The sequence below is a fragment of the Pelophylax lessonae genome (genome assembly GCF_965119305.1).
Source record: "Pelophylax lessonae genome assembly, chromosome: 10".
NCBI classification, from domain to species: domain Eukaryota; kingdom Metazoa; phylum Chordata; class Amphibia; order Anura; family Ranidae; genus Pelophylax; species Pelophylax lessonae.
This window is the reverse complement of record NC_138777.1, coordinates 129,292,722-129,308,704: the sequence shown is the minus strand read 5'-3', so window position 1 is coordinate 129,308,704 and position 15,983 is coordinate 129,292,722. Positions and strand designations below refer to the sequence as shown.

General features: G+C 49.3%; 1 protein-coding gene across 1 annotated transcript in view; it reads right to left on the bottom strand.

Moving 5' to 3' along the window:
* The window catches only part of SF1 (splicing factor 1), a 183,151-nt gene that overhangs the window by 136,649 nt on the left and 30,519 nt on the right, over nt 1-15,983 (bottom strand). The window lies entirely within an intron of this gene.

The following is a 15,983-nucleotide window of genomic DNA, read 5'->3' as shown; positions in this document are numbered from 1 at the left end:
GTAGGGTAATGGAAGAGCAGGGCTAGGCCAAATCACAAAGGTATAGACGTTAGGGAGGACAAATTGTGGATCACACTGGGAAATTATTTTTTCTTCACCTACCGTAAAATCCTTGGGAGTACTTTACAAGACAGGAAGAGTATTCAGGAATGTTGAGTTATGCTACTTTGAGGCTGGACACAGGTTAAAAAAAAAACAAAAAAAAAAAAAAAAAACCCAAAGCTAAAGACAGCCCTCCCAACTCGTAGCTTTCCTCAGTTTGTTAGCAAGCAATAGGAGTGGAACATTGAGGAGGAATCTGTAACCCAAGTAGTACTCCAAGAAAAGGATTTTACAGTAAGTCCAAAATCCAATCTGGTAATCACCCCCCCTGGGAAACAGAGCAAACAACGGTTAACAGATCCAATAAAAAAAAAAAAAAAAAAAAAAAGCAAGTGACGTGGTGGCTCAACAAAGCTGCCCGAAGGACCTTTTTACCCAAAATAGAAGCTAGAACACACTTAAGAACTGAAACGTGTAAACAAGATCGGGTGGCAAATCCCACAAAACGTTGATCTAGCTGTCAAATCCAACTAAAGATAGAGGATTGAAAAGCAGACAGGACCCCAACGGAAGCATCAGGGACTTTGTAGCTGGGAGATGAACTGAAACAGTGCTTACAACACCCAGACAATGCAGGGAAATCAAAATCAACACAGATGGAAGAATATCCAAGGTTAAAGTGAACAGAAGCATCAGGGAAGAAAGGAGGCCCTGGGCCTTAAAAACAACCTCTGCAGCGCAACTTTTTTTTTTTTTTTTTTTATTTAAACAGGTTAAATTGCCTCTTAAGCCCAATTTTCTATTTTTTTTTAAGTTTTGGATAAAGTGCAAAAGGATTAGAAAGCTTGTCAGTTTTTATTACCGTCTGCCCCATTAGGAAGATTCACCCTCTTGATTTGTCCCGTTTACCATGATCACTGAAAGTAAAAGCAAAAATCAAAATTTTAGGTTATCACCAGAAAAGTAATAGAGGAGAACTATTCCAATGGGCCAGGAAGTTAAGAGAAACCACCACAATGGGACACAGATGGAGGGGGGAAAAAAATCTTAGTGTGTTTACCCCCCTTTGCTCTATCCAAAAGGAAAGGAAGAAGGATTTTATGGAAAGACAAAAATCCAGTTTTTCGCTCACTGACTGACACAGCTTTAAGTCTTTAGACCATTGGGCTTTATACGGTCTCTCTTCAAGAGTAGGACTAGGCTGAAACCTTTTTGGTAACGCCCCTGGGGCAGTCCCAGAGAGTATACCATCACTTCCTCCTATAGGACTCCTGTTTGTAACAAGCAGTGTCCGAAGGACACAACTCAACTCAGAGGGGCAGGTGCTGTGTCAGTCAGTGAACCTCAGAGAAAAGGATTTTATGGTATGACAAAAATCCAGTTCTCTTTCACTCACTGATGGACACAGCTTCAAGTCTTTAGACCATTGGGATGTCCCAAAGCAGTATTAATATGAGGGGCGGGAAAAACACAGCAAAACGTATAATTCCCAACAGGGCTAAACATAGCCAACCAGGTAAAAACAGGAGCTCAACCAGGAACAACTGGCGCTCACAACCAGGAAAAAAAAAACCCTCTGCAACCGCAGCCTGCAAAACTTTGCACCCAAAAACGGCATCCAAAGATGCACGTACAGCCACCCTATAAAACTTTATGAATGAGTGTACAGACGACCATGTAGCCGCTTTGCACACCTGAACCACTGATGCCTGGTGACGGAAGACCCAGGAGGCACTAAGCGCCCTTGGAGAATGCGCTTTAACATGGAAAGGGGGAACCTGACCCTTAATGGAATAGGTCTGCACCACAGACCACATCCAAGACATGTAAAGCAATATCCTTAGGATGTTTTGGCTTAGGACAGAAGGACGGTAACAATATCTTTATGCAAATGAAACCCTGAGACAACCTTAGGAAGGAACGCCCGATAGGGACAAAATGGTGTTTCGATCCCATCACCAGGTTAGGTGACCGACAGGACAACCCAGCCAACTCACGACACCCTACGTGCAGAAGTAATAGCAACCAAGAAGGCCACCACCTGCGACAGTGAGCAGAGGAAGTTCTCAAATATTTTTAAAAGGAGGCTTTTGAAGCACCGACTGTACCAATTGAGATCCCACGAAGGTACCAAGGATCGCAGCGGAGGAGCCAGATGGCGAACCCCTTGCACAAAAGTGTGAACCAAGGACTTCGCTGCCAACGGCCTTTGAAAAAAAAAAAAAAAAAGAAAAAAAAAAAAGGTCCAACGCGTAAATCTGGCCCTTAACGGTGCCCAGAGCCAAATGTTCATCTACACCTAGTTGTAGAAACTCCAAGGTTACATACATATAGTTACATAGTAGGTGAGGTTGAATAAAGACAATAGTCCATCCAGTTCAACCTGTGTAGGTGTGTGTGACTGTAATCATCTAACATAGCCCTCAATCTCCTGATCCTTGAGATGTAAGTCTAAGAGTCTTTTGAAAGTCACCATACTACCCGCAGAAACCACCTCTTGTGGTAGACAATTCCACAATCTTGTAGCCCTAACAGTAAAGAACCCCCCACGTTGCCTGAGGTTAAAACGCTTCTCCTCTAATCGCATTGTATGTCCTCGAGTCCTCATGCAATTCCTTCGAATGAACAGCTTTTCTTCTAAGCTGAGATCCCCATTAAGATATTTATAAATTGCTATCATGTCCCCTCTCAGACGTCTTTTCTCCAGGGAAAATAAATTGAGCGATTGCAGCCGCTCTTCATAGGTAAGGTCCTCCAACCCCCTAATTAGTTTAGTTGCCCTTCTCTGGACTTTCTCCAGCTCCAACACATCCCTCCTGAGGACTGGCGACCAGAACTGGACAGAATACTCCAGATGCGGTCGGACCAGAGTTTTATAAAGTGGAAGGATTATAGTCTTATCTCTGGAATACATCCCTTTCTTTATGCATGCTAATATTCTGTTGGCTTTGGAAGCTGCCGCTTGGCATTGCATGCTGTTGCCTAATCTATCATCAACTAAGACTCCCAGATCCTTCTCCATTTTTGATTCCCCCAAGGGTTCCCCTCCTAACGTGTATTGTGTTTTTATGTTTTTGGTCCCCAAGTGCAAAACCTTACACTTCTCCACATTAAACCTCATTTGCCATGTCGTTGCCCACTCCGTAATTTTGTCCAGGTCATTTTGTAGGATATCTGCTTCATGCTGTGCAGTTATTGCCCTGGCCAATTTTGTGTCATCTGCAAAAACTGATAACGAACTACTGATCCCGTCCTCAATGCTGTTTATGAATAAATTGAACAAGGTTGGTCCCAGGACTGAGCCCTGGGGCACCCCGCTTACTACCTCAGACCAGTCTGAGTATGCGCTGTTTATTACTACCCTTTGGACACGGCCTTTTAGCCAATTCCGTATCCAAGAGCAAACCCTGCTGTCGATACCTGCAGACCTTATTTTATAAATTAAGCGCTTGTGGGGAACTGTATCAAACGCCTTAGCGAAATCCAAGTACACCACATCCACTGGTCTCCCCCTATCTAGCTCACAGCTCACTTCCTCGTAGAATGCTAAGAGATTGGTTTGACAAGATCGCCCATTTGTAAACCCGTGCTGGTTACTACTGATGATGTTGTTGTCTTTAGCATACTCTACGATATAGTCCCTTATCATCCCCTCCAAAAGTTTACATATTATTGATGTCAGACTGACAGGCCTATAATTTCCCGGGATATGTCTCTGGCCCTTTTTGAATATCGGAATCACGTTAGCCTTCCTCCAATCCCCTGGTACATCTCCTGTCCTAATACTGTCAGCAAAGATCAGGAACAGTGGTCTAGATATAACCATACTGAGTTCCTTGAGCACTCTCGGATGTACGCCATCCGGGCCTGGTGATTTGTTTGTGTTAAGTTTATCCAGTCTTTCCCTGATTTCCCCCTCTGTTAGCCATAGTGGCAAGTCCTGTGTATTACTACTAACCATACAGTCATGGTCAGTGTACCCTTCCTTTTCCTGCGTAAAGACTGACGAGAAAAAAGAATTCAGCACGGTTGCTTTTTCAGTGTCCTCTGTAACCATCCTCCCATCATCGCTAATTATGTGTGCAATATGCTCTGCCCTAGTTTTTTTGCTGTTGATATATTTAAAGAATTTCTTTGGTTTTTTTTTTACTATCCTCCGCTATTTGTCTCTCAAAGTTGATTTTAGCCATCTTGATTTCGTGTTTACACTTCTTATTTTCCTCCTTGTATTGCTGGAAGGCCGATACGGTGCCCTCTGATTTATATTTCTTGAAGGCCAATTTTTTTCCCCTAATAAGTTTAACGCTACGGTTTAGCCAGCCAGGTTTGGCTTTGTCTCTTCTAAATTTATTCCCCATAGGAATGCACTGCAAGATGCCTTTGCTTAATATTGTTCTAAAGCATTCCCATTTTTCCTCTGTGGTCAGTGATCCCAGGGTTTGGTCCCAGTTTACCCTTTCCATCAATGAGTACAATTTTGGAAAGTCTGCCCTTCTGAAGTTTAGGGTTCTTATGTTCCCCACTTGCCTTTTTATATTGTTATTTATACTAAATGTGATCATCCTGTGATCGCTAGAGCCCAGGTTGTCCTGGACTCCTACCTCCGAGATTATGTCTGGGTCATTAGTGATCAATAGATCCAGGATAGCATTCTCTCTAGTAGGGGAATCCACCAACTGCGACATGTAGTTATCCTGTAAGGTTTCCGTGAATAGCCGGGCCTTATGCGAGTGTGCAGTCCCCTCTTCCCAGTCAATGTCGGGATAATTGAAGTCCCCCAATATGATGACTGATCCTAGTTTTGCCGCTTTACCTATTCGTGCTAAAAAATCCAGCTCTACCTCCTCCCCTTGGTTAGGTGGCCTATAGCAAACCCCCACAACTACTTTTCCCTTATCTTCTTCCCTATCGAGTTCAACCCACACAGATTCTAAATCCATGCTCATCCCATCCGTAATGTCACTCCTTTCTAGCACCTTTATATTGTTCTTGACATAGAGACATACCCCTCCCCCTCTTTTACCAACCCTGTCCTTCCGGTACACCGAATACCCTTGGATATTGGCCAGCCAGTCATGTGAGGGGTCGAACCAAGTCTCCGTTATTCCCACAAGGTCTATGTCCTCCTCATGTACTAACATGTCCAACTCATCCATCTTATTAGCTAGGCTCCTGGCATTAGCATATACCCCTCTTAGTTTTACGGAAGTTAAACGTGATTGGCGGTTTTGTTTATTTCTGTTTGGTCTGCTGTTCTCCCGCACAGACCCGCCAATTGAGGGCGCCCTTCAGGTTGGGAAAGGCTTGTCTGTGGAACCAGAAGTGCCCCCTTTGGACCTACCACTTTAGGGTCTCTTGGAGCCTCCCGCAAAGTTACAGGTAGATCGAGCAGTTTTCCTGCGATCCAGACAGAAGAAAGCTGCTTGTGAGCCGAAAAGAATGGACCATGTTTACAGTGAGGTCCCTTGCCCTTAGTAGCCTGCGGAAGCAAAGTACTCTTACCTCCGGTAAGACCCTTGAGCTCTTCCATAGAGGCACCGGACAGACAATCACCTACAAAAGGTAGATCAGTCAGCACTTTCTTAAAAGCCTGGTCGGCCGACCAGTACTACAACCATATCATGCGGCGAAGGATCACCACCGCCACGGAAACCCTGCGGCCAAGAGGGCCACGTCCAAGGATGCATCACAAATATACTGGATCAACTGAGCTGCCAGCTCAGGAGGGTGTTGACGCCCTTCCAGATCCTAGCATAAAAAACCCAGCCCATTCCACTAGAGTCTGGAATACAAGGTGATAGCAAACACTGGTCTCAAAATTGAACCAGCCACGGTGAAGAGGTACTGGACCAGAGCCTCAGCTCTCTTATCCACAGGGTCCTTAAAAGATGGGGAATCCTCCACTGGTAACAATGTGGCCTCATTTAGCCTGAAAATGAGAGTCTGACGGTTGAACTGTTAGTTTCTTCAGGAACGATTCCTCAAAGGGATATATCCTAGCAAAACGCTTAGGGATTCCAACCATGCGTTGTGGAGAACCCCATTGACTAGTGACAATCTCGTCAAAATAGGCAGGAAAGGGGAACACTTTAGTCACCTTGGAAGATTTGCGGGTGACAAACTGCACCTACGTCACCGACTCAGCCACAGCTGAGTTCTCCTACCTTAAAGTTTCCCGCACTGACAATTTGAGCCTCCACCAGCGCTTTTTCATGCGAGGCTGCGGAGGACGATTCATCCTCACTATTCGAGCACTCAGTGTGCGTGGACTCAGACCCAGTTGGCACTCTTGTCCACAGCGGCCAAATCCACCTCATACTCTGAGGAGGCAGAAGATACAGGTGAAGGCAGGGGGGCGCTTCTTGTTAGGCTTCCTTTGCAGGGCCATATCTAACTTGGCACTAGTGACTGCAGGGCCATCATGGCCGCCAGAGGGTCCCGCAGTTTCCAGGAGTGGATTGGGTGGTGAGACGTGCTCCAGAGGCTCCATAACAGGGTTAATCAAAGCCGCACTGCACAAAGTCGAAAAAAAGCTGAATTTTTGTAAAATCTTACCGTAAAATTCCTCTCTCTGAGTCCGACAGTCGCCGCCCACTCATACAGTCTTCACCAATGGGTATGGACTTCCCCTCCACAGGAGTAGCTAGGCACAAGACTTGTTAAAACAAAAGCATTAACAGACACCCATGGGGGCTGTCCCACTGGTCAATACCCCCCGCAGTAAGCCATCCCAACTCAGTTTGTCTTCTGCCTAGCTTAGGAGTAGATAGGCTTCCCTGTGCTGGGGCTACAGTCTCACACATCAGAGAAAGGAACCTTACACGAAAAGAGAACCTTCTGGGCAACAGAAAAGGCTCAACAGGAGCAACAACCCAGGAAAGCAAATAACCAGAGGGGTAAAACAACCCCAACAGCCGGGGAACCATAAAAAAAAAAAAAAACTAGGGTCCCCCTATGGCACTACCGCACATAGAACTTTTCGGCCAAAGGAGGCATCAGCTGATGCCAGAACATCAATTTTGTAGAATTTGGAGAAGGTGTGCACTGACTACCAAGTCGCAGCCTTGCACACCTGGGCCACCGAAGCCTGATGCCGGAAGGCCCAGGACGCACTCACCGACCAGGTAGAGTGCGCCTTTACAGGGAAGGGTGGAAACCGTTCCTTCAAAGCACAGGCCTGAACAATTGTCTGTCTGATCCATTTGGCAATGGTCGCCGCAGACGCAGGCATAACCTTCAGAGGTCCCTCAGGACGGACAAAGAGAATCTGATTTACGAAAGGATTCAGTGGACGACAGGTAAACCCTGATCGCCCTGACAACATCCAAGGAATGCAATGCAACCTCCTTAGGATGCTTAGGCTTCGCACAGAGCGAAGGCAGAACAATGTCCTCATTAAGTTGAAAATCAGAAACCACCTTAGGAAGAAAAGACGGATTGGGTCGCAAGACCACCTTATCCTTGTGAACCACCAGGTAAGGAGAGCGGCAAGACAACACCGCCAGCTCCGACACTCTGCGAGCCGAAGTGATCGCCACTAGAAAGGCAACCTTCTTAGCCAGCAGAGGCAACGATATCTCCCTGATGTTTTCAAAGGGAGGACGCTGTAACACGGACAGAACCAAGTTCCCATGGAGGTAAGGGCACCCTCCGGGGAGGGGCCAAATGACGCACACCTTGAATGAAGGTGCGAATTAAAGAATGAGATGCCACAGGGTGTTGAAAAAGGACAGCCAGTGCAGATACCCAGCCCTTAATCGTGGCCTGCGCAAGGCGCTGATCCACACCAGACTGAAGGAAAGCCAACACTCTAGCCACCGAGTATAAACGAGGAGAGAAGTCCCTGGACTCTCACCAGGCAAAAACGGAATTTTTGTAAAATCTTACCTGTAAAATTCCTTTCTCTGAGTCCTCCGACAGTCGCCGCCTCTTCATATTCGTCACATATGGGGTATTAGACTTTGCTCCGAAGGAGTAGCTAGGCAACAGAATATGTTAACAATAAAGCTTTAACATATCCCACCCTCAAGGGGTGGTCCCCTCAGTCAATACCCTCCTACTTCCTGCAACCATATCTCAGTTTTAGTGGAATAGCAGTAGAGTATACATTCAAACCCCAAAAGAGGGGTGGGGGCGGCGACTGTCGGAGGACTCAGAGAAAGGAATTTTACAGGTAAGATTTTACAAAAATTCCGTTTTCTCTTACGTCCTCCGACAGTCGCCGCCTCTTCATATTCGTCACATATGGGGACGTCCCAAAGCAGTGCAAACATGAGGGGTGGGAAACGCATCCGCGCCGAAAGGCAACGCAGTCTCCACATCAAAGAAAGGAACCTTACCAAAGGAAGGAAACCAGCTGGGCAACAGCAAAAATAAGTGCTCAACAGGAGCAACAACCCAGGAAAAGACAAAAAAACCAGGGGATACAAAAAAACTATCCCAACAGCCAGGAGTCCCCAATAAGGGACCCTATGGAACAGCCGCACTAAGAACCTTGCGGCCAAAGGAAGCATCCGCCGATGCCTGAACATCTACTTTGTAGAATTTTGTGAAAGTGTGTACGGTCGACCAAGTCGCCGCCTTACACACCTGGGCTACAGAAGCCCCATGACGGCAGGCCCAAGACGTACTCAGTGATCTAGTAGAGTGCGCCTTCACAGGCACAGGGGGAACCTTCCCCTGCAAGGCATAGGCCTGTTCAATGGTCTGCCTGATCCATTTGGCAATGGTAGAGGCGGAAGCCGCCATGCCCTTCCGAGGACCCTCTGGAAGAACAAACAAGGAGTCAGTCTTACGAAAAGACTCAGTCGATTTAAGGTAGACCCTTATCGCCCGAACAACATCCAGAGAGTGCAATCTCACCTCCTTTGGATGTTTAGGCTTCGTGCACAACGAAGGCAAAACAATATCCTCGTTAAGATGGAATTCCGAAACTCGTTTCGGTAGAAAAGAAGGATTAGGTCGCAAGACCACCTTATCCAAATGAACAACCAGGTACGGAGACTTGCAGGACAAAGCCGCCAGTTCCGACACTCTGCGAGCCGAAGTGATCGCCACCAAAAAGGCGACCTTTTTGGACAACATAGACAACGAGATCTCCCTGATTTGTTCAAAAGGAGCACGTTGTAACACAGACAGAACTAGATTCAAGTCCCAAGGGGGCAAAGGATCCCTCCTAGGAGGAACCAGATGCCGCACACCCTGAATAAAAGTGCAAACCAAGGAGTTGGAAGCCACGGGACGTTGAAATAGAACGGCCAGCGCCGACACCTGACCCTTAATCGTAGCCAGCGCCAAACGCTGATCGACACCCGTCTGAAGGAAAGACAGCACACGGGAAACCGAGTACGTGCGGGGTGAAAACCCCCTGGACTCACACCAGGCAAAATAGGCCTTCCAAGTACGGTAATAAACCTTCCCCGAGGAAGACTTCCTCGCGTTGATCAAAGTATGAACGACCTCTGGAGAGAGACCCTTCTCCATCAGGACCTCGGTCTCAACAGCCAGGCCGTCAAAGCCAGCGACTGTAAAGCAGGATGGTAAATCGGTCCTTGAGACAGTAGATCGTCTCGAAGAGGCAGACGCCAAGGAGCGTCGACCGCCAGATTCACGAGGTCTGCGTACCAGGACCGGCGAGGCCAGTCCGGTGCCACAAGAATCACCGTGCTGCGTTCCGAGTGCAACCTGCGAAGGAACCTTGACAGCAACTGAATCGGTGGAAACGCGTACATCAGCCTGTACTGATGCCACGGGGCCACTAACGCGTCCGACGCGTCTGCCCGAGGGTCGCGCGTCCTTGCCACGAACCTCTTCACCTTGTAGTTGAGGCGAGACGCGAACAGGTCCACATCTGGAAGACCCCACTTCGCGCACAACATCTGGAAGACAGCCGGGTGGAGAGACCATTCCCCCTGATCCAGGGTCTGGCGACTCAGATATTCCGCCTGCCAGTTCTCCACTCCCGGAATGTGAACCGCCGTTATCGCCGGGACATGAGTCTCGGCCCAAGACAGAATGTCGGCCACTTCTCGAGCCGCTCGGGCACTCCTGGTGCCCCCTTGGTGGTTGATGTAGGCCACCGCCGTGGCATTGTCCGTCTGCACCCGAACCGGGCAGCCCTGCAGCCGGTCCGTCCAGCGATGAAGACAGAGCCTTATCGCACGCAATTCCAGAATGTTGATCGGAAGGGAAGACTCCCCCTCCGACCAGGTCCCCTGGGCGGACAGAACGCCCAGAACACCACCCCAGCCCGACAGGCTGGCATCCGTGGTGATTATCGTCCACGAGATCGGACGAAACGACTTGCCCCCGGACACCAACGGGGACTGGAGCCACCACAGAAGGTTTTCCCTGGTGCGATGACTCAACGAGATCTGAAGATCCAGAGATTGAGGTCGCCCGTCCCACCTGGACAGGATCTCCGCTTGGAGACCCCGCGTGTGAAACTGCGCGAAAGGAATCGCCTCGAAGGCCGAGACCATCAATCCCAGACATCTCATACCCGTCCGCAGAGACGAGTGTGGAACGTCCCTGAGGGACCTGACTTCCTTCTGAAGAGTCCTGAGTTTGTCTTCCGGCAGGAAGACCTTGGCCTGCACCGAGTCCAGTATCATTCCCAGATAGGGGAGACGAACCGACGGACTCAGTGTCGACTTTGGAACATTTATCGTCCAACCGAACTCCTGCAGAGTTTGCATTGTGACAGACAGGTCCTTCTCCAGACCCTGTCTGGTCGCAGACCGAACCAGAATGTCGTCCAGATACCCCAGGACAGAAATGCCCTGGGCTCTCAATAATGCCAGAACCGGTGCAAGCACCTTGGTGAAGACCCGCGGAGCCGAGGCGAGCCCAAAGGGCAACGCCACAAACTGGTAGTGATCCTCCGCAATGGCAAATCGAAGGTACTTCTGATGACCCTCGAATATGGGAATGTGAAGGTACGCATCCTTCAAATCGATGGAGGCCATGAATTCCCCCGGAACCAGGGCAGCCACCACCGAGCGCAGGGATTCCATGCGGAACTTGCGAACTCGCACAGAGCGGTTCAGAGCTTTCAAGTCCAGAATCGGACGAACCTTGCCCTCCTTTCTGGGCACGGTGAACAGATTGGAATAAAACCCCCGAAATCTGTCCCGATGAGGCACCGGAACCACCACTCCCTGAGCCCTCAGGTCCCGCACCGCCAGGTGCAGATCCCGCAGGCGCTCTGGAGACAGTTGAAGATTTGAGGGAAAAAATCTGCTCTCCGGCCGAGAGAGAAACTCGATCTTGTAACCAGATCGAACGATTTCCAGAACCCATCTGTCCCTCACACGGGCCAACCAGGGCTGAAGAAAACCGAGCAAGCGTCCCCCCACCCCAAAACTGGGTGAGGGCGCCCCTTCAGGCCGAACTGTTATGGGCCGCAGGTCCGGATTGACCGGACTTCTGTTTCCCAGACCAGGGCTTCTTCTGAGAGCCTTGGCCCTTGAACGGTTTGCCCTTGTAGTGCGGCCGAAAGGCACGAAAGGACCCCTGAGGGGGCCGAAACTGAGCATGCTTCTTCCCAGAAGCCCCCTTAGCCTTGGGGAAATGGGGCAAGAGAGTGCTCTTACCCCCGGTAATCCCCTTAATCAACACATCCAGGGACTCCCCAAAAAGGCGAGACCCATCATAAGGCAGATTGGCTAAGGTTTTACGTGAAGATTGGTCCACCGACCAACATTTCAACCAAACCAGGCGGCGAGACAACACCGCCACGCTGTGCACACGCGCGGCCAACGGAATCAGGTCCAGGTCCGCATCACACAGATACATGACACCCTGGTGGATCTGATCCACCATATCCAGGGTCGCCGCCGAGGCCGAATCGGCCACTAGGACGCGCCTAAGCATCTGCGTCCAACTTGCGATCGCCTGGGCCGCCATGAGAGAAGCAAACAGAGCCTTAAGCATAGAACCCGTAACAGAATAAGTATGACGGGCAAGAGACTCCAGTCTCCTATCCGTGGCATCACGGAAAACAGGGGATCCCTCTGCAGGGATCGCAGTGGCTTTGTTCAAAACCGCAATAGCATGATCCACTGGCGGAGGCACACACCACCGTTCATCAGTGGCAGGCGAGAAAGGAGAACGCAGCTTAAATTTACTTGGCACCGCAAAAGGCTTGCGCAAATCGCGCCATTGGTCCTTAACAGCGCGCTGAAAATCAGCATTGCAGGGAAAAACCTGCGGCGTCCTGCGTCTTCTCTGCGTCCCATAAGCCGCCAAGGCAGCTGGGGGACACACCTCGTCCTGCAAACGTAGCGTCTGCTTAATGGAAGCAATCAACTCATCCATGATTGCAAGCTCTTCAGGCGAGCCAGGGGGAGAATTATCAACCCCCTCAACTTCAGCCTCTACCTCAGACCCCACTAGATCAAGAGAGGAGCGGGACCCCGATAGGGAGGTCCCCGCCAGAACAGCCCCATCACCTTCACCCTCAGAATCAGAGGACAGAGCAACTCTGGGCCGTTTAGTAGATTGAGCAGCCACCAGCATTTGCACCTGCGCAGCAAGGCCAGCCACAATAGTGGCTAAATCCCCCCCCTGGGGGGGAAACAGCGGTCCCCTGGCTTTCCACCAATACTGTGGGAAACTTGCCCTCCTGAGAATCCATTGCCCCTGTATGCCAGACAACCAAGGGTTAACTGCCCCCTTACAGCAAGCGCGGCAAGCGCAGCCCACCGCACCACACTCAGGCACAATGAGACCCCCACAGGGAATATACAGACTGAATACAGGCAATGGAACACAGGAATAGAAGGATAAAACCTGAGGAGACTCCGCTGCTGCTGCTGCCTCGATCGGTGCTTCCAGGAGAGAGGAAGTGATGCTGCCAGGGCGCTCTATGTAAGCCTATGGAGGCTACAAGAAAATGGCCGCCGTGCATGTAAACCATGCGGCCGGAGCGGGCGCCGGTAAAATGGCGTCGTTTGGCGCCGAAATCGCCGCTCCACAGTGCATAAAATCACACACAATATTAACCCATTATATGGATACATGTTAGATCGCCGCAGCGATCGCTGTATATGCCCCAACATGCCATTAAAAACATGCCCCACAGCACACAGCTCCTCACACTGCCCAGCCTGACATACTCAGTGTCATACAGCTCCCCCCCCCCCTTGCAGCCCACAGCATGCAGCCGAGAGATAGGGAGACAAGCAGTGTGATTAAAGGCAGGTTACACAGTCCCAGACTGAGACCCCCCCCAGACAGACAGGTCCCCACATAGATACACTTACCTCACATGGCGTGGGGAACCCGCACAGGCGAACAAGCCGCTGCACATGAGGCAGGGAGAGTCGCAATTCAAGACGCACACAATGGCGGTTCAGAAACCGCACAGCGTCCGGTGAGGTAGCCACCTCACCAATCATCCCTGCACCGAACAGGGATGGGTCGTTCACTGTGCCAGGAGCGATACCTGGCTGAACGCTCGATGGCAGACTGGGAAGCCACTGACCCACGACCTGCGACCAGGGGGATCAGCCCGAGACCCAGTCCGCATGATCCTCTTCGTCCGAAGAACTAACTAATGCTGACAAAAATAACAGCTAAGTAAAGGTAGAGAGAAAACTCAAACAAAATATCAAAAAGAAGAAAGAGTCTGGGACAAAAAGTCCCAGCACAGAGAGAGCCAGCCACTCCTGACAAGCTAGACATTAAAACTGAGATATGGTTGCAGGAAGTAGGAGGGTATTGACTGAGGGGACCACCCCTTGAGGGTGGGATATGTTAAAGCTTTATTGTTAACATATTCTGTTGCCTAGCTACTCCTTCGGAGCAAAGTCTAATACCCCATATGTGACGAATATGAAGAGGCGGCGACTGTCGGAGGACGTAAGAGAAATAAGCTTTCCATGTACGGTAATAAATCTTACCACACAAGGCTTTTCTAGCCTTGATCAAAGTAGGAATGGCCCCTGAGGAGAGACCCCCGTCTCTCAGGACCTGGCTTTCAACAGTCACGCCGTTAAAGCCAGCGACTATAAAGCAGGATGGAAGATCGGTCCTTGAGACAGAAGATCTTCCCGCATTGGGAGCCGCCAAGGAGGCTCTACGGCTAGGTGAACAATGACCGTGTACCAGGACCGGCGTGGCCACGAGAATCACCAACGTCGGTTCTGATGCCAACCTGCGAAAGAACCTGGACAACAACAGTCCTCAGGGTTAAAGATTTGTACAATCCAAGCAAGGATAACGCCTATGTTAAGGGATGTTTCCTGGGATTAAGCTCTCCTTAAGATGGATGGAGATCCACCAAGTTAAGGAATTAGTTCCGTAGCTGGACAGGAGCATGGGAAGGTAGGTCGCGGGGAACAGCATGCTTGTTCAAGGTTGACAACGTGAGGGAGAGGTCTTGAATAAAATTGGGTGAATGGTACAGAATCAAAAAGGAAGCTACTGCAAGGCCTAGAAGACAAGGAGAATCTCACTAAGATGTCTGACCTCTATTCTCAACCATTCGCTCTAAGAGAATCTTCTCTGGAAGAGAAACCCTTGGAATTATGTCAGTCTTGGAAACAAGCAGTTAGCGAAAAGGCTGGAGAGCAGACTTGAAAATTGATCACCCAGCCAAAAGCCTGGAGCATTTGAACTGTCCCCTGGATATTTGCAGACCAGGATGCCCTGGGTTTTAAGGAGGGCAAAAAGGTGCTAGGACCTTTGCGAACATTCTGGGAGAGGTGGATAAATAGGGTCAGGATAGTCATGCATGTCTACGGGAACCAAGTAGTCTGGTCTCAGAGGCAATAACCGACCTTGTGAATTCAATACAAAAATGTTGGAACTGATGGTAATCTTTGAGGGAAGAGAGCATGAGCAACTATGGCAGTTACTATTCACAGCATGCCTTGAATGTTACCGTTTTAGAAAATCAATGGGTTTGCTTTCAATTTTAAGTCCAGAATAGGATAAAAAAAAAAAAAAAAAAACATGCTTGGCTTTGGTACCATGAACAGGTGTGAAAACCTTTGAACCCGTCTTGTAGGGGGTACTGGCACAACTACTCGGACAATATGGTTCAAGACATTCTGCGAATTTCACTGTACTTGAGCAGTTTTTGGTTAGAGAGAAGCACTGAGGGGGTGGTTGTGGAGTTTTGAACCCTATCTGGTTTACCAACACTGCTTCTATATGCCCCCTCATTCCATACTGGTCTTCCTCGTTTAGAGCTGGCATACTTTGATTCAGATGGGTGTTCCTCGGTGGGGTACAGAATAAGGCAAGTGTCCTGAAGTAGTACACAGCAACCCAGGTGTAGACCATTCTGTAACAAAGTACTAATGCTGAAAAGGCACTGTCTGAGTACCTTATATAAGGGCCCTAGGCAGAAGAGGTGGTAAAGGTGTATGATGTAACACTGGTCATCCATATTAGATGCTCCGCATGTTTTCTTACAGCGTTGGTCAAAAATACAGAGTGACTGTCTTGCCTGTACAGGACGCTGGACTTCATGAAAAGTCCAGGCTTTGCCTCTTACATGGGCATACCCCAAAGGGGGTCAGCTGGGTTCGAATAGACCAAGACTCTACAGCACCCCGCAGCTGACTAAATGCTCTGCACTAAGTGCCAACGTAAACGCCTGTGCAGGATCCAGTGCCTAAAGCCACATTACACGCCACTCTAACAGAGCGGGGTCAGGTACAGCTCCCAAGGCATTACCCAAGTTTGCGCACCAATCTGGAGGCACAACTTCTATGTACGTTATTAGAAAAGGCATTGAAAGAGGATTAAAGAGGAAGTAAACAGTTTTTTTTCCCCTGCAAAGTAAATGCATAATGTGCTAGTATGCATTGCATACTAGCACATTATGTGACACTTACCTGTAAACAAAGCCTGCATTGTCCCAGCTGGTGGCCCCATCAATCTTAGCCCCTCTTCGTTCCAGGTCTGCAGACTCCGGCTGTATTACTGGC